Source organism: Canis lupus, chromosome 10 (assembly GCF_003254725.2).
Source record: "Canis lupus dingo isolate Sandy chromosome 10, ASM325472v2, whole genome shotgun sequence".
NCBI classification, from domain to species: Eukaryota; Metazoa; Chordata; class Mammalia; order Carnivora; family Canidae; genus Canis; species Canis lupus.
The window spans coordinates 10,857,813-10,881,004 of record NC_064252.1 but is presented as its reverse complement, the minus strand read 5'-3'; the positions used below and the strand labels follow the sequence as shown (position 1 = coordinate 10,881,004).

The 23,192-nt window shown below is 41.5% G+C and overlaps 2 long non-coding RNA genes across 7 annotated transcripts in view; one reads left to right on the top strand and one right to left on the bottom strand.

Annotated features, from left to right (window-relative positions):
* Positions 1-23,192, bottom strand: part of LOC125752057 (uncharacterized) — a 101,583-nt gene that overhangs the window by 54,053 nt on the left and 24,338 nt on the right. For 2 of the 4 annotated variants that reach the window (XR_007413366.1, XR_003147247.3), the window contains exons 4-5: positions 11,074-11,284; positions 10,807-10,901 (exon numbers count right to left, since the gene is read on the bottom strand). The exons of 1 other annotated variant lie outside the window; for it this stretch is intronic. This is a non-coding gene — a long non-coding RNA (uncharacterized LOC125752057). The remainder of the gene's footprint in view (positions 1-10,806; positions 10,902-11,073; positions 11,285-23,192) is intronic. One more of the 4 variants, XR_003147248.3, reaches the window with a different exon arrangement.
* LOC112677886 (uncharacterized) overlaps positions 1-23,192 on the top strand; it is a 142,879-nt gene that overhangs the window by 95,738 nt on the left and 23,949 nt on the right. The gene's annotated exons all lie outside the window — the stretch shown is intronic.

Below are 23,192 nucleotides of genomic sequence, written 5' to 3'. Positions count from 1 at the left end.
AGGGCTCTCCCTCAAGCACATGTGTTTTCATGAATGTCTGTTAATTTCCCTGGGAAAGAGCTCCCTACACCATCAGTGTCAATAAATCTACTTGTTTCATTTTTCAGTCTTAGCTATTGTTGAGGTCATGTGCTAATGCCTGTATAAATGAAGGCTCCAGAAAATACTTGCTGCAGTGCTATTTCCTTAACTTGTTTGAGACCATATCATGATACAATAGTCTGGGGGGGGGGGGCAGGGGGGCTCTGTGCTTACAGGGAGGAAAGAAAGGAGTTTTGATTTTTTTCTTTAGCTAAATGTTAGAAAACTTTAAAGCTTAAATTTGAATAATTGTTGCAGATGGGTTAAATAAAATCTATCAACTCAGCATTTTTTTTCCTGTTTCTATTCATCAGTGAATAACAGAAGCCTTTAAAAAAAAAAAAAAAAAAGATGTTCTATAAAGTAAGATACAAAATTTGGGTTTGGGTTATAAGTTAGTAGTTCCTATGTACCCTGCCACAAATTATTTTTAGGCCCTGGGCCTCTGAACCCAAGGCAATCTTCTAGGCATCTTTAACATTTTATCACAAGTCAGTGATCTTCTCTCTTCTTTGTCCTCCTATCTTATTGGCAAGTTTCTGTGGTGACCCAATTCTGTTTCCTGTTTAAACTGTATAAATGATTTCATTTAATTCAATATCTAGCTTTTGATACTATCTGCAGATATATAGCTGAAAATGATTCCATTCATTAGCTGATGCATTTTCCCTCTGCTAACCATATTTGGGTCATTTCATTGTTAACTTTGGCTGAGGAAGGAGAAGAAACTCTTTGAAACTGTTCTTACATGTGACTTCATGGGTCTCATATGGGGGTTTATTAGGGCAGAAGTGTGGCTTGCCTGACCCAAAGCCCATTTCCAGGTCTCTCTACCCTTGCCTACCACTACAATGGAGAATGAAGAAGCTAAATATCACTGTTCTAATCTCCCCTGCAGCAAGGAGCGGCCTTCTGACAGAGTTCCGGCCAATGGAGTGTATGTGGAATTCTGAAATGGAGGGTTTGGGAAAGGATCTTTTATTTCCTAATAAAAGAGGCCAGAAGCTGCTGGTACTATAACCTTCCAATTTCTTTTGGTCTTGACCCATAGTTATGACGGCGAAATCCACAAGTCATCCAGCAATGACTTTGAGACAATAAACCAATGTAACTAAAAATTGTAGAGTAGAATTATGGAAGAAACCTTTGTTTTTATTATATCGTGGACGGGATCCCTGGGTGGCTCAGCGGTTTGGCCCCCTTGGACCAGGGCGTGATCCTGGGGTCCTGGGATCGAGTCCCGCATTGGGCTCCCTGCATGGAGCCTACTTCTCCCTCTGCCTGTGTTTTTGCCTCTCTTTCTCTCTCTGTGTGTGTGTCTCTCATGAATAAATAAAATAAAATCTTTAATAAAATAAAATAAATATTATATCGTGGAGTCCCACATTATATAGAATTGCTTCCCTCTAGACATTGTATATGAAAAGCAAATCCCTACAGAGTAGTTTCAATAAATAGTTACAGATTCTTTGATACTTCTCCCATCAAAAGAAATGGCCTAATTCCCCTTCTTTCATATAGGCCAGCCTTAGCGAGTTGCTTCCAACAAAACAGAATGCAGTAGGAAAGATAGTATATGACTCCCCAGGCTAGGTCATAAAAGGTCATGCAGTTACTGCTTTGTTATTCTTTGTCTCACATGGGAGCCATGAGTTGATGTATCAGAAGTCAGTCTACACAAAAGCTGCCTTGCCAGAGAAACCATGTAGGAGACCACATAGAAACAGAGATGCTCGAGGACCCCCACTGTACCAGACTCCAGCTCTCTCACTCTTCCCATCAAGGATGAACAAACATGTGAGTGAACCAGCCTTCAGATGATTCCAGGCCCCAGTCTTCAAGCTGCTCTAGCTGATGCCAAGGAGAAGAGACAAGTTGCCCTCTACCAAGTCCTTCCCAAATTGCAGATTCAGGAGGAAAATGTTATTTTAAGCCACTACATTTGGGGATGGTTTATTTCTGCAGCAATAGAAACTGGAACACCCTATTTTTTATACTACTGTTATTTGGATGTTCTGTTACTTGCAGCCAAAAGGATCTCTATCTGAAACAAAAGATTGAAAGAAATTGCTAAAATGACCCTTTTAAGTTATTATAAACACTGATTATCCATTCTTTTCCTCTCTTAGCCTGGCTATGGTAATAAAATTAACTATAATATTGATGTCATGATTTTCCAGAAGTTGACTTAATTTAGTTACATAAAGATTTTATTTTTCAACAGGACTGAGCTAGTAGAAATGTGGAAAAGAAATTTTAATTAAAAAAAAAAGAAATTTTAATTCAGGACACCATATTGCTATTTTCCCACTCTTTTGACATTTTGGTAACAACAAACAATGTCATAGCTGCCTTACTAGCAGGGAAAGCTGGTTTGAGTCCCCAACTTCATCAAGTCTCATCAGTGTTTGAGGCTGTTTTCTTAATGAAATGCTCCTAGCATTTGACAGCTTTGTTCCTTCATTGACATTTGAAGCTTTTTAAATAGATGAATATTTAATGTCGTATTTAATAGGCCAGATTCCTTGAAGCAAAATCCCATTAGTTGGTGCCTACTTTTTAGAGAGTAGATGGTCACTAATTACTGTTAGAATTTATTTAAAAGGTTTAATATATGGTTTTAATCATAAACTCATTTATAAACCCAGTAATATAGAAACCAGGAGGATTATTCTAGATTAATAGTCATATCCTTACATAGAAGCTGCACTATAAATTAATAATCTTTTATTCCCAGTAACATAATGCTATTTCTGTTGATGGAAATTCCTAATCAGCTTTGTAATATAGCTTGGGCTATGTTTTTAATCCCACTGCACTGAAATTTTAAACCTAAAAGAACAAAATGTAACTCCTGAAAGCTGGTTGCACAAAAGCCAATTTCATTTTTGTGTGTTTATTTACTCAATGTCCACATCCTTAAACTGTTGGCAAATTCACAGCTGGGTGGAGCAGCACATGTGTCATTGTGCTGATGCTCCAGGGCGGGATGGGTGTGGAGGGTGGGTTGGGGCGCAGAGGGGTCCTTGCATAGAGAAGTTACATAAGTGATATCATATGCGGAAGTAGCCTCTGGGGTTTAAAAATAACTGGACAGGGAGTGTCAGCCTTTCTTGGATCGGACTCCCTGATTTACTATCCTTAAGGGTCAGACCTATATTCCTGGGTGGGCTGAGGAGTCTGTTTAAATGCACTCAGTTCCTAATAGCAACCCTACATAATAGCTTAAAGAGCCTGGGAATGTTTTTTTGTCTCAAGGAAGCAAGGTGCTGCATGCAAAAGCTGAACTGACATCTCACTGAGAAGCCAAAACAGGACAGATGTTTCATGCAGTGCCTCAATGTGGTTGTTTCCAGCGTGGTTTCCTTAAATGGACAGGAAACAGAAAAAAACAGAAGACAATTGAACTTCCATAGCAGTTCCAAAGCAGATTAAAACAAGCACTAATTTCCCATCCTGTCCTTCTTCTCCTTACCTATCTTTTCTAGGGAACTAAATTGTTGATGTGTGAGACAATGCCTTGTATTCATGCTACCTGATATTTTTATTTTTGTAATTTGTGAAATATAAGTTGTCAAAGCATATCTACCTTGGTGTCAGAGATTCCTTGGGGGCTAATATCATAATTTAATTGGCACTGAGTCCCCATCTAGCACCTGAGAAAATACTCACCCAGTCTATTTCTATTATATTCTGAGGAGCACAAGCCACAGGGGCTGGGAATCCTCGGTTCAGCACAAGGCTCCCTAGCAAAAGTAGTCAAGGATTTTCTGGCACTGTCTTTTCTTAGAGTCCCTGTTGGCATGTATTAAGGTTATTATATCAGGATGTTTTACCAAAAGGGATAATAACCTACCCTGGGCTGATACTCAGCCAGTCCAAACCTCTGTAACATCAGGGCCTACGTCTACTCTGATTGGTCAGGGCCAGTCCTTGGCCTATCCCATGCATCCCTAGAGTCCAGTTGCCCTGGATTCCCCCTGAATTCTCTACCTCCTTTGCCTACCCTGTTCCCTCTTTCCTCCATCATTCAGGCCCATAATCATTCTTTGACATCCAGCTGAAGGTCACCTCCTGTGTGGAATCCTCTGGCCTTTCCTCATAGCAGAGAGGGAGTGCAGATCTCCCCCAGCACTCTGCATACAGCACTTATTCCATGCTGAAATTGCTTTGTATTTCCGTCTCCTCCACTAATGTGAGTTTACATTTCAGTCATCTTAGCAGATCCAACAATGCACATTGCCTGGCAGGAGACGTAGCAGCTCAGCCAATGTTTCCTGAATAAATGAACGGGCATGACCCTTGCAAATGTTTTCCAAGAAAGAAAGCAAGGAGGTCCCCTGAGGCACTCAAAGTTCTTATTATTTTGTTATGTACAGGTTCATGTTTTGCTTTTTAAATTTAAAAATAATAATGCCTCAGATTTATGGAGCACTTGCTAGCTGCATAATCGTGTTAAAATCCAACAGCCATCTGAGGTAGAGGTTATTATTGCATAGGTTTACAGTTGAATAAATGGAAACTGAGGGAGGTTAACAAGCGTATCCATATTCATATAACTGGTAAGTGGGAGTCTGTTAGGTTTGAAAGCCTGCTCTCAGCCACCAGGCCTTCCACACAGCCTTTCTACCAAACATAAATTATAGTAGGAATACTTTCCTATATCGCTTAAACTATTTTAATGCCTTTATTATATAAAGAATAAATTTTGACACACAACTATAGAACCTTGCTGCTCAAAGTGTGTTGCACTGACCAGGAGCACTTGCATCACCTGGGAATTTGTTAGAAATGTAGGATCTCAGGAACCCCAGATCTACTGAATCAAAGTCTGCATTTTAACCAGATTCTTCATGATATGTATGTAAATTAGAGTTTGAGAAGCACCAGTTTAGATCAAGAGTCAACAAAGAATAGTCATGGGCCAAACCTAGTCCAGTCCCTTTTTTTGTATGGCCCATGAGCTACGAATAGTTTTTACATTCTTAAATAGTTGAAAATTTTTTCAAAAGAAATTTGTGACATATGAACATTATATAAAATTCACATTTCAGTGTCCATAGAAAAAGTTTAATTGAGCCCCGGTGGCTCAGCGGTTTAGCGCTGCCTTCAGCCCGGGGTGGGATCCTGGAGGCCTGGGATGGAGTCCCACTGTCGGGCTCCCTGCATGGAGCCTGCTTCTCCCTCTGCCTGTGCCTCTGCCTCTCTCTCTCTCTCTCTCTCTCTGTGTCTCTCGTGAATACATAAATAAAAAATCTTAAAAAAAAAAGAAAAAGTTTAATTGAAACACGTTCATTCGTTTACTTACCATCTGTGGTTGCTTTTGAACTACAGTGGCTGGCAGGCTTGAGTAGTTACAAAAGACTATGGCCTACAGAGATATTTACTATCTGGTCCTTTACAGAAAAAGTTTGATGATCTCTTCCCAGCTCTGCCCTCCACCCGCAGCTACCAGCATAAAATGGGTGTGGGGGAAAATGCAGGCGACATTTGGGAGGATTAAGGAAGAAAGAGAGATCTAGAGCTTAGTGGAGGCCAGGGTGCTCCAGGGACTGATGGAAGGGATTTGCCATGGGAAGTCCACAGGGAGAGGGAATGGGATGAGCAGGTGGTGTGGTAAGACAGGGGCAGTGAAGAAGAGGAAGCACAGAAGAAATCCTAAGAAACCCTAAACTTGGTGTGTATAGGGATGAGATTAACTAGTTCTTTGCACTTTTATCTTGAGACAGAATCAGCTACAGTCCTTAAAGAGCTTGTTACTTATGCAGACTCCCAGCCTCACCCAGAGAACGCCTGATTCAGTGGGAATGTTTTAACAAGCATCCCAGATGATTCAAATGCTTTGAGAAATACTGCTTCAGTGAATGAAAGAACTCCTGCAAGAAGTCAGCTTGAATAGATCATGCCTTTAAAAGTAATCACTTATATGGGTAAGAGGTTGCTTTCTGGATTTTGATGGTTGTGTAGGCCTTCGGGAAGGGGCAGTGGCATTAGAGAGGAACTGGTGGGCTCTGTCTGCTAATACCAATGAGCTGCTGGTGGGGGAATGCTGCAGGCATCTGGAAAACTCAAGGAAAGGCATTGCCTAGGAGAGGGCATCAAAGGAGTTGGGGACGGAGGCCAAGGGTTTTAGTCCAGAGGATACCACTGATGGCCACATAATGGCCAGAGAATAGAGATACCTGCCTCTCCGTAATGACATGAGGATCTCAAGTGATACTTGACAGGCTCATGATCACCATAGGCAGGTGGCAGATCTAATATGTATTTGTGTTTTTTTCTGACCTTTGTTAAATTTGGCTTGTACCCCCCCCCCCCAACACACACACTTCTATGGTCTTTTATAATTGTCCATTCCAACTCAGGGCCTACCACATCAAGGCCAAAGAAAAATGGCCTTTATAAGTGGTCCCCTGGACACCTACTTGGCTCAGTAATTACTTAACCAAGTATGTGTTACAGGAGGGACTTTGCATGCTGCTGCTGGGGCTGCTGAGATGAAGTCTGGTGTCTGTCATCGATAGTTTAACTGCTAGTAAAGGAAATGGACATACAAATCCTTACCCAGTGGGGTGAAGAGAGGCCAAAGTCTTGGAAAACTTTATACGAAAAAGAAAAAAGATTACAAAGAGTTTGGACCTCTGGGTGGGAACTCTAGGTGTGCTTCATGGAGGGAGTAGCATTTGAGTTGGCCTTTGAGATGGATGTTTCTGTTTCTGGATGTGGCCTTCAGGATTTCCAGCTTGTTTAGGGGGCAAGGGGATTGGGGTCTCTCTGTACAAATAACTAACTTCAATCAGTGGTCTTGGAACTGACAGGAGGTTCCTGACCTGACTTCTAGTGCTGAGTAGGGGCCAAAATCCACCATCTGAAAAACCCTAAACCTCTACAGGGCAAAGCTTGCTACCAAATACAATTTGGGGGATGCCTGGGTGACTTAGAGGTTGAGAGTCTGCCTTTGACTCAGGGTGTGATCCTGGGATCCGGGATCAAGTCCCACATCGGGTTCCTTGCAGGGAGCTTGCTTCTCCCTCTGCCTGTGTCTCTACCTCTCTCTCTCTCTCTCTCTCTCTCTCTCTGTCGGTCTCTCATGAATAAATAAATAAAACCTTAAAAAATTAAAAAACAAAACAAAACCCAAAAAGCAAATACAATTTGGATTACAGCCCCAGAATTGAAATTTAGAAATAGTTCCTGGCAATATTGCTGTCTTCCCTCCCTCCCCTAAGATCTTCTGTCCTCCATAGCAGGGCTTCTAAACCAGACAGTCATGTATGAGAAGTAGTGGGGGCTAGGATGGAGGGTGCGTTCTTCCTTTGGGCTGGGACAGTTGCATCCTGAAGCGCAGTGTCCTAAGTAGGCATACTACTGACTCCAGACCTACTTTTCCCTCTGTTAATTCCCCCTTTCTCAGTGGCACAGGCAGGATTTTTCTGCCCTAATACTCTCCTAAACCATGCTTAATCTGTTTGAATTTGGTCCATCTCACCTGCTAAATTAAGATATAGCCATGTTTGGGTCCATCTGGTGACCCCAGAGGGCCCCAGCTGAGGGATATTTGTGCTTGGGGCTTGGAGCTGAGAATTGTGTGGAGGAGGCACTGGGCTATTCCCCAGACGAGCCTGTGGACTAGGTTTGCATTCAGTGGAGAGGAGACTGCAAGCAGAAGCCAAAAAGGCTGTTTGTTTTTTACATGGAACTCTGACACAAAGGGCCACAAGCAACATTGTTATGGGGTCCAGGTGAGCAAATGCTACCTAGGGTGCACGCAAACATTGCTAATCACTTCCAGAGCTAGTGCTTACAGAATCTTGAACAATTATAATGCACTCAGTTTGGGTCTTTCCCTTAGGTTAGATAAAAGGAACTTTTTTCCTGATTTAAAAGAGTGTGCTACCTCAGTAGTTGCATTTTGGGGATCTCTGTAAGTTGCTTTCTGGGCATGGAAGCAGAATTCTCATGAAGGGCTGGGGTGAGATGCTACTCCAAATGATTGCTTTATGGCAAGCATCACTGATGAAGGTGGGATGCAAGAATATAAGAAGCTTGTTTTGAACACACATGAGATGACCTTGGATTGAGATGCCCATGAGATTGCCCTAAACACAAGCATGGGAGAACAGATTGCTGAGGTCCCTCCTGAAATGGTAGGAGAACACATGAATAAGATGTGAATTATTATTGTTATTGTAACCTCATTTGTACCCACTGGCCGGGGAGCCTTAGAGAAATTTGTTTTGTTTATAAATTTACGTGCATGTATATGAGATTGATACTGTTCCAGGAAAGAGTGTCACTCAACCCAGTTGCAAACACTGTAGCTATAGAGGCCTGTGAACAGGTGCCACACTTAGTACAAATATGGAACCTGCAATTATTTCTGTTTCCTAAGCCATTCTTGTCAATAAGTAGTAGTATGGCATAGGTACTTTCCCATCAAATGGGGTACATGGGTAAATTTTTGTTAGTAGACGATCTGCTTTTGTTTGTAGACAATCTGCTTGCCCCCTAGAACTGGAACTTTGTCATTTTGTTCATTTGTGTATCCCCAGTACCTAGAACAGTGCCTGGAGTTAGTAGGTGCTCAGTATTTGTGGATGAACGGATACATAACTTAACAAATGAAAACTTGGATTTTATGTTTGAGCTGGAAACCATCTGTCTCTTTTCTCAGATGCTGTTACTTCTGCCAAATATACCTGAGTCCCTTGCCTATCGTCAATTCCACTTTCTCAGGGTAGAAACTGTGGGTGGTTCCCAGGGTATTATGGGTCAGCATGTGGTTGTGGATTCTTACACAAACACAGAGGCCCCGGGCTTAGCAGATAGTCCCAAAAGCTCAGAAGGACTTTCAGGCATAATACTATAAAGTTCCTCTTCCTTAAAACATCTTACTTTTTTCCCATTATGAAAATAACACATGCTCATTAAGTGAAGATTGGAAACAGTAGAAAAATCTGAAGGTCAAAACATTATCCATAATCCTTTTACTCAAAGACAAATCCATCCTTCTCTTTCTCCTGGATTACTGAAATAGCCTTTTAAACTTGACCCCCTTCCTTCTAGCCTAGCCACCCTCCAATCTAGTTGCAGGGCCAGGGAGAGATATTCCCAAAACACAGATCTTAAAACAATTCAAAGGCTTCCCATTGCCCTCAGTAGTCCAAACCACTCGACAGGGTTGGCTCTGCTTATGTCTTCAGCTTCCTATTCCTCTGAGTCCCTATCATATGATGCTTGCGTCAAATGGAATTTCCTTCAATTCTTTGAATGAGCTGCACCCTCTCCTGCTGTCTCTGGTCTTTTTCACGAGCTGTTGACTCTGCTTAAAACTCTCCACCTTTCTTGGTTCTATGCTTTATCTCTTTGTTTCCGTGCCTGTGTTTATCTTTTTCTCCCTCTGATTTGGAATTTAGATACTACTTTCCTCCCTCAAACTCCATTCTTGACTGTCCTTCCCCATTGCCCTACCAAATCTGAGTTTCGAGGTCTTCCTGTTTGCTTAAAAACAAAAACAAAAACAAAAAAACACATAGATTTCTTCTACCATATAGCTCACTGAACAGTATTTTAGCTCGTTTGGAAGGTCTCTCTTTATCCTCAGTGCAGAGCTCACTTCCTATTTCATGTTACACAGCTCAATCAATATTTGTGGAGGTGAATTTAAATTGAATCATTGTTTACATTTAGAAACATTTCCTCTTAACCTTTGCTTTAATCATATGGTGTTTTCCATTCTACACAGATGTAAATTTTATGTTAGAGACCATATAGTATAAATGTAAATTTACATTCTACACAGATGTAAATTTTATGTGAGAGACCATATCGTATAAACATTTTATTATTGTGTTTTTTCCTAAACATTATAGGAAATATTTTCAATACTTACCCAGAAGACTTACCCAGTCTTCATAAACTTTATTTTTAATGACTGCATACTATTCCATCAAGTGAATATACTCTGGTTATCGTCTATTGTAGGACACTTAAGATTATTTTGCATGCTATAATTTGTTAATAATTAAAAAACCATCTTTGGATATTTTGGGGAATAAAACTTTTTCATATTTTGCATTATTTCCTTAAAACACCTAAAACAAAATTTTAAGATCTCTGGGCATTTGCATTTTTAATACATGTTGCCTAATTGCCTTTATAGTGTTATTTATCAATTTATATTGCCACCATCAACATACATGAGTGCTCATTTCATTCATCCTCAATAAAGTAACTTCTCACCAATTAAAAACTTTCAAAGAACATGTACCTCCCAAAGATAGCAGCACTAAGGACACAGGACCGACATTTGTCCCTCTTATCACTCCCTTCCAAGGGTAGTGTCTCAGTTCCATTTTAAGAGTTGAAACTTTCTCAACTCTCACCTCACTTGGCTGAGCAATCACTCCGAACATCTGTTTCTTCTTCTTAGGAGAGTGAGGTAGTTCTAAGTTTCTTCTTTTTATTCTATGTCAAACCCTTTAGATGTGAACCCAGGCCAATCTCTACTCCCATTTCCCAGTCCCATTTCCCATCAACATGCACATGCACACACACTCACCAATCAGTTAAAGTCCACTGTAGGGTAATATCCACTGAGACCACCTTCCCACTCAGCTTGTCTTTTTCTAGTCTCTGATTTCTTGGCTCTTCTCCATAATTCCTACCTTTTGCCTGCTTTCCTTCCTCCCTCCATTTTTCAACATTTTTCTATTAAGCACCTACTAGGCATAGTACACGTGCTGGGATGAATGGAAAATAAGGCAGCAAATCCTCCCTCTCACCTTCATGGAGTTTACATTCTAGTGGGTGTTCACATTCTAGATTAAAAACAAAAACAAACCCATATTAAAAAGTTACACATTGTGATGGGCATTATAAAGGGAACAAAGGCCAAGAGAGAGAATAAAGGATTTTAAAATAGAATCATACTCCCCCCCCCATCTTCTCCCTTAACTCCTAACCATGCTTTGTTTTCTCTATAGCACTTACCACATCTGACAGAGTATGTATAATATTTCTTGGTTTGTTTGTTTATTGTCTGTGGCCACCAACTTGAATGTAAGCCCCAGGAGAGCAGGGGCTTTGCAGTTCACTGCTGCACCTGGCCCGCTGCTGGTTCTCAGTATCTGCTGGATGACTTCATTAGTGGAGGCTTTCTTGGGAGGTGTGCATGAAACTGGGGTTTGAGGATGAGAAAGAGCTGTTTGAGAAGAGAGGTGGTGTCAGAGTACAGGCACAGGAAACAGCTGGTGCCAAGGCTCTGGGGCAAGAAAAAGGATTGGAGAGCAGCCCAGAGTGGCTAAGTCAGCATGAGCAAGGCAGGCTGCAACACCAAATGATAAGGTTTGCCAGGGAGGTAGGACCCCTATAATGCCAGGCCTTATAGGCCCTGTTGTTTGGATTTCATTCTAAGGACAATGGGAAACCACTGAAAGCCTTGTCTTGGCATGATACCAGAATATGCTGCCCTGCTTTGGCAAAATATAACTACAATATTTGTGTGTGGGGTGGGTGGGGTAGGATGGGATAATTCACATGGTGAACTCTTGTGCATGAATTTGTCCTCTGTGACCCATATTCTTCCTATTGGGTGTGGAGTATCAAATTCCTTTCAAGCCTATTGTTTTAGGATCCTATAATTATAAGGCAACAAATGTAACTATATTCCCCCCTGTTCCCTTATGTTTCTGTGTTTCACCAGGATAAGAAACTACACTCCTGAAGCAGGGTCCAGACCTACCATTTTTAGGATGATGGTAGATCTGACACAGATTTGGTGACTGGGGGGACCATCTTTTGTTTTTTGTGATTTTATTTCATTTTATTTATTTGAGAGAGAGAGAGAGAGAGAACAAGAAGAGGAGGGGCAGAGGGAGAAGCAGTCTCCCCGCTGACCAGGGAGCCCGATGGGGCTCAATCCCAGGACCCTGGGATCATGACCTGAGCTGAAGGCCAACGCTTAAGCCACTGAGCCACCCAGGTGCCCCTGGTTTTTTTTTGTTTTTGTTTTTGTTTTTTGTTTGTTTGTTTTTTTAATGTGAGGAGTGGAGTCATAGCTTTTCCTTGAACTCTACCATTTTGTCCAGCCTGGTTCATTTTCTCAGACCTGTTTGGGATCTAGATAAGAGTCTTATGAGAATTCAGGCCCTGTAAGAGCAAGAGAGGCCCCTTTAACAAGGGAGAGCCCCAGAAAGCTGGGCCAATGGAAAGGCGTACTGCTTCCCAGCCAGTCATATCTGGTGGCTGTCTTTTGGGGATACCTCCCTCCTGGCTTCTAACTCCTGCAGTTTTGGTGCTTATCCTTTAGCAACTCATCACAGCTTTTGGCTCATTCCAACTGGCACCTCTTCCTGTCACTCTCTTCCTGCAAACAACCTCCTTCTTGCCCATGTACTTGTCAGTTGGGTCTCCTTCGCCTCATCCTTTCCACTAAGAAATGCCAGCCATTCTGATCCAGCCTGCAGGCCTCCTTCAGAGAAGCCACTTTGTTAGCTGTCCCTGAGCGACCTATTTCTCTTTGCCCAATCCTAGGAGCCATGGGATAGATGGAGCTGGAGCTGGAAGGTGTGTAAGTAGCACAGAGTAAAACAGTGTGACTGGACATTGGACAGCTGGCAGACTTAGGACACTAACATGGGGCACGTTAGGGATGCCATTTCCACTTTTCCTGGAGGGGAGAGAGAGATGGAGGGGTCCTTTTTGTTTTGTTTTTGATTGTGAGCAAATGGCCCTTCATAAATCCAATTATTGTAATTGAGTTAAATTTAAAACAGATCCAGTCTGGCACATAGTTAACAGAATACCTAACTGTTACTGGGAGTTGCATGGCACTTAGGCACACCCTGAAAGCAATTTACTGATTATTATTTTTTATTTAGTTAAACCACACTTTGTATTTCTCATCTCACTTGACTTCTCTAGTGTCTATAATTGGCATAGATGGTATTACCATGGTGGTACTATATTAGTATCATACCAGCACATCATACTTTATGGCAATTATTATCCCATAGAGGAAATTAGACAGAGTCCACACATGTGATTAACAAGTGGAAGGGGTCAAATACTATGTTTGATCCCAGTGTTCGTTCTGACTTTAGCCCACCGTCCTTTGAACAGTATCATTTGCATAATCACTTTTACCCAGCACACCTGAAAGTCAGGCTCTCATTTGCCAGCAGTAATGAGGGGCAGTGGCCATTCTTGCAGCAAAGTGAAATAGAGCCTTGGATTCTGGAAGCCCATAGTCTTAGGGTGGAAGGGTGGATGTGTGTGGAATAATCTTTGAAGGAGGTGGGGCTGACAGCACAACCTAAGTGCTCTATAGTTCCCTACCTCCACTTGACCCTGGCACCCAAAAAAGGCAGAACCAGTCTATACCAGAAGCATTCTTATTGTGCTATCAGGAAAAGGAAATTCCTTGGCTAAAGGATGGCCCCTGCCATTTGTATATTGCTCAGATATGCAGCAGTTCATTTTAAAACTAAAGAGGCATAAAGGTGCGTAAAGAATAGAGAGGGTCTAGCCTCTGGGTACCTGATTGTGGGGAATTGGGGAGAATGCTGAAGGAGGGTGGGGAGAGGTGGAGCAGTTAATGGGAGATATGTGTGGGAGAAGGGAGCGGAAGGGGAGATTGAAGAGAAGATGAATCCCATTTGCCAATGATACCACTGGCAGGACCATGTTACAAAAGATTAATCTTCTCGCTGGTCTTTTCTATTTTAGAGTGCCATGCCTATTCCTTTGGGAATAGGAGTTTTCTCCACTTATTTCCTACCATGGAACTTCCATTAATTGGCTTGCCAAGGGCAGGGGTCACACTACCTCTGATGGCAATCAGAAGTGCTTAGTGGCTGATGGAGTAAGCTGCTTACTTCAGACAGATGGAACAGCAGTGGGAATGTGTACTCTATTTCATGGCAGTCATGTGAATGCTTTATTTTTCTTGGTCACTGAACTCGCGTATGACTGTAGAGAAGGTGACAAGAAAGTGTGAAAAGATGCTAAAGCCATTTGAGTAATCTGTTCTTTGCAGGCTTTGGAGCCCTGAATAAAAAGCTACTTCAGAATAGGTCAAATGGAAGACTGGCCAGTCACGGTTGCTATGGTAACCAATAAACATGTTTGTCTTTCAGAGGCCCTGCCCCTGAAGAGGATGATGGCTATTGTTATGAAATTTGTGAACTTCATCTGTTTCACCACTATTTATTTTCAAAGTTGCTAATAGTAATGAATTACTCATTACCTACAAACAGGCCATCTTTGCTCAGGTTTGGTGCTAACCCTAGCCCCTATGTTCCTTTCTCCTGTGGTCAGGGTCTGGTATGCAGTTCTGACCTCTCTCATAGCCTGCAGAGGCTCATGGGAACCATGGAAAAGCACACAGGAGTGTGGCAACGACGTGACCAGAGCCTGCGGTGTGACTCTCGCTACTGTGACTCTCATTTCCATTAAAAGGGGGATAAAAATATCTTCCCCTGGGATCCCTGGGTGGCGCAGCAGTTTAGCGCCTGCCTTTGGCCCAGGGCACGATCCTGGAGACCCAGGATCGAATCCCACGTCGAGCTTCCTGCATGGAGCCTGCTTCTCCCTCTGCCTATGTCTCTGCCCCTCTCTCTCTCTCTCTGTGACTATCATGAATAAATAAATAAAATCTTTAAAAAAAAAAAAAATCTTCCCTACCCACCAAATGGGGTTTTGCAAAGTTATATGACACTTTAGAAATAAAACTGATTTGAAAATGTTTAGTGCATTATACTCACTTAAGAAAGAGTAGAATTAAAAAAAAAAAGAGTAGAATTTAACTTCTCAATCTCCAGATAGGATGCTTATTACAGATGACTAATATGTTTCCCCTTAAGTATCAATCCTAAGTGAGTGATAGTCGCTGCCTCTGTGTTGAGAAGGATTCTGAGGTTATATCTAAACTCAGCTGGCAATGATAGCAATCATTTAGTGATGTCTGCCACACATTGGGGCAGGAGGAGAAGTGGCTTCACAAGTGCTGTGTATGTGCCACCTTAGTTCAGGATGTTCCTCCATTGCTCCTAGAGTTGCATTTGGAGGTGGAGTATTCACTACTGCTCTGTAGCTTGTTTGGTCCTGGTCTGCTAGAACTGATTCATGGGAGATGAATTCCTAACATTTCAGGCTGAAACCTATAATGATTTTTGTTTTTTCAAAAAAAAATTTGATTTCTTGCTAGGAAAGTGAAACATGTTTGTTGTTGGAAGTTTGACAAATAACAGAGAAACAGACAAAAAATAAGAACAGCTCATAATCTCATCATTCCTGGATAACTTTAACATTTTGGAATGGATTTCTTGCCTTTTGATTTGATTTACTTATTTTTAAAAAATGATCACTGACTGCTGTGTGGAGAATGGATTATAGGCACATAATATGAGTGCAGAGAGACCCATTGAAAGGCTGTTACAGAAGTCTAGGGAAAAGATGTTGGTGTCCTGGGCTGAGGGGTAAGTGGCGGAGATGGTGAAAGGTTGTTAGATTTGGCATATATTTTGAACATAGAAACAATGGGACTTGCTGATGGGTTGGATGTAAGGAAGGCAGGCATGAAAAGGATGCTGTCCAATCTCATTTCCAGTGAAATGATGATCCATTTACAGGGGTGGAAAATAACAAGGGAGAAGCAGATGTGTGTGTGTATGTAGGGGAAATGCAGTGGTGGAAATCAAGAGTTTAGTTTTGGATATGAGAAGTTTGAGTGAAAATTTTATATCCTAGTGAAGATTTCGATATCCAGTTGGGCCCAGGCAGTTGGATATATGGTGGGAGCCCTGGGGAGAGGATGGGACTAGGGATTCTAATCTGAGGATCATCTGATTGAGAGAATGGAAAAGAGACCTGTCTAGGAAGTTAAATAAGATGGACAGGAAATCTGAGACTGAGACCTGAGGCCCTCCAATATGTGTCCATTGGAAAGAGGAGGAGGAGGAGGAGGACACATGTAAGAAACTGAAGGAGTGGCAAGTGACTAGGAAGAAAATTAGAAGAGAGTACAGTGCTCAGTAGCCAAGGGCAGAGGGTAGCTCAAGAGAAAGGAGTGCTCCCTCTCTCATGCATATTTTTACATGGAATATGTACATTTTTACATAGAATATGTACATTTTAACATAAATATAGTGGCTTTTTCATTTATCATGAACACTTCCTCATGCCCTTAAAAAAAAACCTTCTACCTTCTAAAATATTAAAAGTACCTTCTACCTTCTAAAATATTAAAGTAGTACATGCCTATGGATGTAACCTGCCAAAGAACATTCTTGTACGTACATCTTGTGTTTCCTTAGATTACATTTCTGAAATGGAATTACTGGTAGATATGTACATTTTTAAGGCTTTTGGTACATGTTGTCAAATTACCTTTTGGAAAGGTTGTATCAAAGCTGTGCACTCTAGCAGCAGTCAAATGAAACCAAGTATTTGGCAACCACTGCTACCATGAAAAAATCTCTTGCTCTCTCTCCCTCAGCTCCCCCGACCCCACATATATATAAAATACTATCTTGGCTCCCCCGCCCCCCCCCCCATTTGCATGACTTGATTAATGGAGGTCAAGTATGTTTCAGCATCAGGCTTTTTGAGTGCAATCTGAGTGGTAACAGTGTTGATCCCTGTACCCAAACCTCCATAGTGTGAAACTATGAGTATAAATATCACCCAAGTCAGCCATTCAGGGCAAGAGGGCTGGGGGATGGGGGAGAGGAACAAAGCTGGTTCTGAGCCAGGTGGAGTAGATCTTGTCAGGAGGAGTGTGGAGTTCCTGTGGTTCCCACAACTTGCAACGCCTCCTCCCCTCCTGGCCTGACTTCCGCTGGGCCCAGCCTGGGAAAGGGCGTGGCCACTGAGGGGCAGAAGTAACTCTCCTAAGAGCAGCCTTGAAAAGCCAGATGGGAGAGGTTGTGGAAATCTCTGTTGCCAGTGAACAGCCCCAGTTGCTCAACTCAACAACAAGCGTGAGCCAGAGGGACACAGGCAAACTGCTGCACGGACGACGTCCTTTGCCGACTGTGTGGAGCCGAACACTGCAGTTGTGACAGGCCTTGGTCTCTGTGTGGAGACCTTAAGAATCCTCTGCCGAGCCTTTCTGGGCATCACTCCAGCTAAGGCGGGAAGACCCTGTGTGTTGTGAAACTGCGGCGGGGCCTGGCATCTTTCTGTTGGTCTGCAGCATTGCAAAGGACTGTTGCACCACGCTGTTATACTACAGATGTGGAAATGGTAGATACCGAGCTGATAGAAATCTCAAGAACATGTGGGACAAAAAGATAGGCAGAAAATATGGATTGCAGCATTCTTGTATGTAATATTTCTCATTTCATAACGATGCCAATTAGAACAAGATATCTTAAAACAAAATGCAACTCAAAGGGGAAGAAAAGGCATCATCCTCATCCTTTGCTTTCTGGATGGCACCAAAACTTGTAGTATTTTCTATGGCAGTCAAGAAAGAATTTCTGGGAGAATTACAATCATGTAAATTACCACAGGCCCCAAATCCAAAGTAAATCGATGAAAATGGGAAATTTTCAACAGACATAAGACTGATATCCAGTCTTTTCAGATATTTTTCTTTTTAAATTATAAAATAATACATTTTTGTTATGAATCACTTGAATAATGGAGAAAAGTATAAAATAAAGCTAGTCTTCTCTTGCTCCCTCAAACCTTGTACTCATTCTCCAATGGTTTGGTATGTATTTCTCCAGAGCTTTGTTCATGCAATTACAAACATTTGCATAAGAGCATATAACGTGGCCTATGGATAGTATGTTTATCAAACTGCTAGCATATAGTCAGTACCGACTAGTACTGAAAAATATGTACCCAAACGTATCATTTCAACAACAAAAGAGTATACTATACAAATTCTACAACTGGTTTTAAATTTTATTTAAATGCAGTTTCTCTTTGCCTTTTGGCAGGTAGTTTAGTTTGATCCGTGCTTTATTAAGAAAATTTTTTGAGCAAAAGACTACCAAATTCATCCAACTATTATTTGTTGCCTACCAACTAAGTATCAGGCACTATTCAAGGTGCTGGGAGTAAATGAAATGATAAAAATCCTTGCCCTTGTGGAACGGACATCTTAGTGGAGGGTGGTAGACAATGAACAGGTATAAGACGTGGTATCAAAAAAAAAAAAAAAAAAAAAAGACATGGTATCCCAGATGTTGCTAGCAGGGAAGTAAGAGCTTTGCAAAAATAGGAAAACCCTCAATGAAAAAGTGACATTTGCATGGAGAGCTGGAGGGGGATGGGAGACTACCATGTGGATGTCTCAGGGAAGGGTATCCCAGGGAGAAGGAAGAGAAAGTACAAGAGCCCTGAGGAAGAAGATGCTTGGCTCGCTCAGAAACAGAACAAGTGTGGCTGGTGAGTGGTGAGAGGAGGGAAAAGAGAGAAAGTAGCTGGAAAGGACTGCGTGGGTCTTGAAGGACATGCGGAGGCCTTAGGCTTTGACTCTGAGGGGGGATGGGATGTCACTGGGGATTTTGAGCCAGAGGGCTTTCATGATGTGATGTAGTCTATAATATGATCCCTCCAGATGGTGTTGAGCGTAGAATCTGGGGGTGAGGGCCAAAATAGGGAGCCAGCTAGGAGGCTATTGTGACAATGCAGGACAGTGAGGATGAGCTTTGGGCCAGGGTGTTGGCAGTAGAGGTGGTGACACTGTGGACCCTAGATACATCTGTAACATAGAACAGGATTTGCTGATGGATCAGACGTGGGGTTAAGATAAACAGCGAAGTCAAGGATGACTTTATTAGGACAAAGCAATGCACAGAATGTACTAATGGGTCATTTTCTAATCATTTAGTACAAGAAATAAAAACAACATGAGAGTATAGATGACAAGGGAGACTGGAACATGGAGACTTGGAGTAGCATATGGACTTCCTTTCCTTTCCTTTTGTGCTATGCCCTATGTTTGTCTTATCCACACTAGCACTTTTTAATGTCTATGCTGAGAAATCCCCAATGGCAGAGAATAGTAAACTATTACGACCAGCTGTCTGGGCCAGCGCCCAAAGCTCATGGTGTCTCCCACTACAAGCTAGGCATTGCATTAATGTCTTGTATTAAAAAAAATAATTGGGATCCCTGGGTGGCTCAGCGGTTTGGCGCCTGCCTTTGGCCCAGGGCGCGATCCTGGAGTCCCGGGATCGAGTCCCATGTCGGGCTCCCAGCATGGAGCCTGCTTCTCCCTCCTCCTGTGTCTCTGCCTCTCTCTCAATCTCTGTGTCTATCATGAATAAATAAATAAATCTTTAAAAAAAATAAAAAAATAATTATGTCAACATTGGAATCTACTCCAAAATATCTGTATGTTTGTTTTAATATAGTCATTATTTATAACAAAGTAAAATTGCTGGTCTTGTATGGTCCATCTCCCTGACATACACCAAGAATCTCTAAGAAAACACACAAGGTTGTTTTTTTAAAAATATTTATTTAATTAATTAATTAATTTATTTATTCATTCATTCATTCATGATAGATATAGAGAGAGAGAGAGAGAGAGAGAGGGGGCAGAGACACAGGCAGAGGGAGAAGCAGGCTCCATGCCGGGAGCCCGACATGGGACTCGATCCCTGGACTCCAGGATTGCGCCCTGGGCCAAAGGCAGGCGCTAAACCGCTGAGCCACCCAGGGATCCCCCCCCCCTTTTTAAAGAGATTTATTTGTTTTAGAGAGAGAGCAGGAGCAGGAGGGGCAAAGAGAAAGAGAGAAAGAATCCCAAACAGACACTGTGCTGAGTGCAGAGCCCAATGCAGGGCTTGATCTCATGATCCTGAGATTATGACCTGAGCCGAAACCAAGAGTCGGTTGCTTAACCTACTGCATCACCCAGGTACCCCAACATATAAGGTTTTAAGACACTCCAGGCCCATGCCACTCCCAGTGTATTCCCAGGGCTTTAGCCTCCCAAGAAGAGCCCACTTATTTATAAACTGGCTGATTCCTGAAGCAGCTACATGCTCTCACAACCATGCTGTTTACCTGTGTTGAAGAGCAGGTGACAGGGTTGGGCTCTTAATGCTCTTCTCACCAGCTTGGGCTTTCCATCTCTACCCCACAGTACAGGCCTTTCTTACAAAATGGAAATACCCTTCCTTCCTCTTGCCTTACGACATTCTACCTATCTTTGGCTTTTTAACCCATTGAAAACTTTCCTCAGATTTCAACCCCTATTCATGGTATCTAATGTTATCACTTCAAGTGATAGGTCATTCCAATTAATTCCTGGGGCATTTATATCCTATGGGGAAGTATAGTATACGTGGGGAAGAACAAAGCTTTAGAGTCAGCACAGCAGAGCCTTAGAATCAAATTTACTGAAGTTTTAATGCAAGTGCTGCCACTTCTTATCTGTGTGATGTTAGGCAACTTTCTTCATCTCTAGGTCTATAAAATGGAGTTAAAAGCAGGGCTGGCAGGATGATTAAGTAAAAAGCATATATGAAGCACCTAGCACAGTATATAGACATTTGATAAATGTTAGTTCTCTTTCCTCCTCTTCACCTCTTGATTTGTCACTTTTAATATTCTATCCTTTATGATTCTACTTTTGGAATTGTTAGATAGTCTATCTCTTGAACTAGACAAGAAAATCTTATAGGTTAGAAACCACATTTTGTATTTCTTGACATGCCCCAAAGCATCTATCATGGTGCCTGGAACATAGGAGATGATTAATAAATGTTTGTGGATAGACTGATTGATGGATTTCTTGACAAGGTTAAAGCTGAAGGACATACTGCTCTCTGGAATCAAGCACAGAGCAATGAGCTTCCAAAAGGAAAATGAGCCTCAGCATTAATGGAGGAAGGTCATTGCTCAGTGCCTGTGGGAGACATGCTGCTGATGGATGAGGAGGATGCTGGGCCACTCCGCTATGTGGGTTGCAGACCCTGCTGGCCAGCTACAGAATGGTTACCCAGCCAGACAGTGAGATCCTGATAACCCTGCCACAACTAAATTCATTTAGCAAAGCATTTCAACAGGCTAGTCACTGGAGCACATAGATTGATAGATTGCATAGCTGTTATTGTGTGCTTACAAGGGAAATTAGGAGTAATTAATGGGCTGGGGATCAATAGCAATACTATATCACTATCCTATATCACAGTGGTGATTTAATTTTCTTTCTGAGTTAAGGGGGATACACAAAGATAATTAAAATAGATGGATCAGAATTATAAACTACTAAATTTCTTGGTTTATATAAAAGTTTTAAATTTTAGGGGCACCTGGGTGGCTCAGTTGGTTGGTTAAGCATCAGACTCTTGGTTTCAGCTCAGATCATGATCTCATGGGTCATGGGATTAATCCTTATGCCATGCTCTACACTCAGTGAGGAGTTTGCTTAAAGATTTTCTCCTTCTGCCCTTACCCCTGTTCATGCTTGCTCTCCCTCTAAAATCAATCAGTCAATCAATCAATCCTTTAAAAAAGTTTTAATTTTTAGTTTCTCTTTACGTTTTGAAAAGATAGTGCACGTGCATGGTAACTCAGTACAAAATGATATAAAATGGTTGCTTTCCATAATCACTATTGTCTTGGGTGTTGTTTTAGAGGTGATGTTGTGTGCGTGGGGTAGGGTGGGGATGTAGCTAGAAGTAGTATTTTTTTTTTTAACTAAAAGTACTTTTAAGAATCCAAAAACTGGGGAAAGAATCCTAGAAGAGGGGTTCCCTGGGTGGCTCAGCGGTTTGGCGCCTGCCTTGGGCCCGCGGCGTGATCCTGGAGTCCCGGGATGGAGTCCCACATTGGGCTCCCTGCATGGAGCCTGCTTCTCCCTCTGCCTGTGTCTCTGCCTCTGTCTCTCATGAACAAATAAATAAAATCTTAAAAAAAAAAATCCAAAAACTTCTTGCTGGTCTAATTTCCTAAATCTCTGTTGGCTAGCACAGTGGCTAGTCCGTTCAGTCCAAAATTCCTGGTCAACAATTGTTTGTTGATTGATTAGGATCTATGTTAGTAGTTTTTAAAATGATCTGCATTAGCCTTGTATATCTTGTTGAATTAACAAAGGCATACAATATTTGACATGTCTAGAAAATAGAGCATCTTAATTAATTCGAATGTATTGGTATAGTAATTTAAAACCACTGATGCAGAAACTGCTGTTTAAATATTCTCCACTGACGGAGGAGCTCTTTGGAAATATGTACCACCTGAGTTTAAATAAGGATTGGCTAATAAGTAAAAAAGATTTAAAAATTTTTTCAGAAAACATATGCAAATCAGTGTGATTATTAAAAGCTGCTATTTCAGGAGGCAGTATACTTTTATTGTGGTTTCCACTACTTCTATTATGGCTATTGCCTCTACTGCCAATATGACCATTTATTTAGTAAACAGTATGTACCAGTACCATGGAAGTATTTTACACATATTATCTCATTTAATCACATATAAGCGTTATCAGGTAAGCAATATTATCATTTGCATTTTATAGATGAGGAAACTGAGGTACAGAATGATTTCATAACTTGCTTATATTCACAAAGCTAATGAAATAGTGGAATGGGTATGGGGGCCCACGCTGAAACCAGAACATATACTTTCAGTCAATACTTCAAAGTCATCTCATTTCAAAATAGAACATTCCTATTGATCATCTTTCCTTTTTGCCAGATTTAGTTCCACATGACTTTTGGTTCTATCATCAAGTGAAATCCATCTTCAAAAAGAATGATGTTTTGTTAGTACTGTGGCTTTTCAAAAGGTATGTGTCAGTTTCTAAAATCAATTCAAAAAAAGCAACTCCCCAAATGCTTTGTATCATCAAAATGAGTGATCAGCTTCCTAAGGTTCCCACTTTAAAGGGGTAGTACCCATTTGTGTGAATATCCATGGGAGTTTGCTTTAAAAAATCTGTCCTTATATTTATTGTCATATCTCACATAGTTAATTTACTTAAATAACAGGGAATTGGGGCAGTTTCCTATTAGTTATATGATCAGAAAATACTAAACTGCCTATATTTCTTCATATTTCATCACTAGGGCTTTATGATCCAGATAGTCCTAGGCAGATCTGCAAATTATGCAAAGTGTGTCTTGCCACATCCCTTT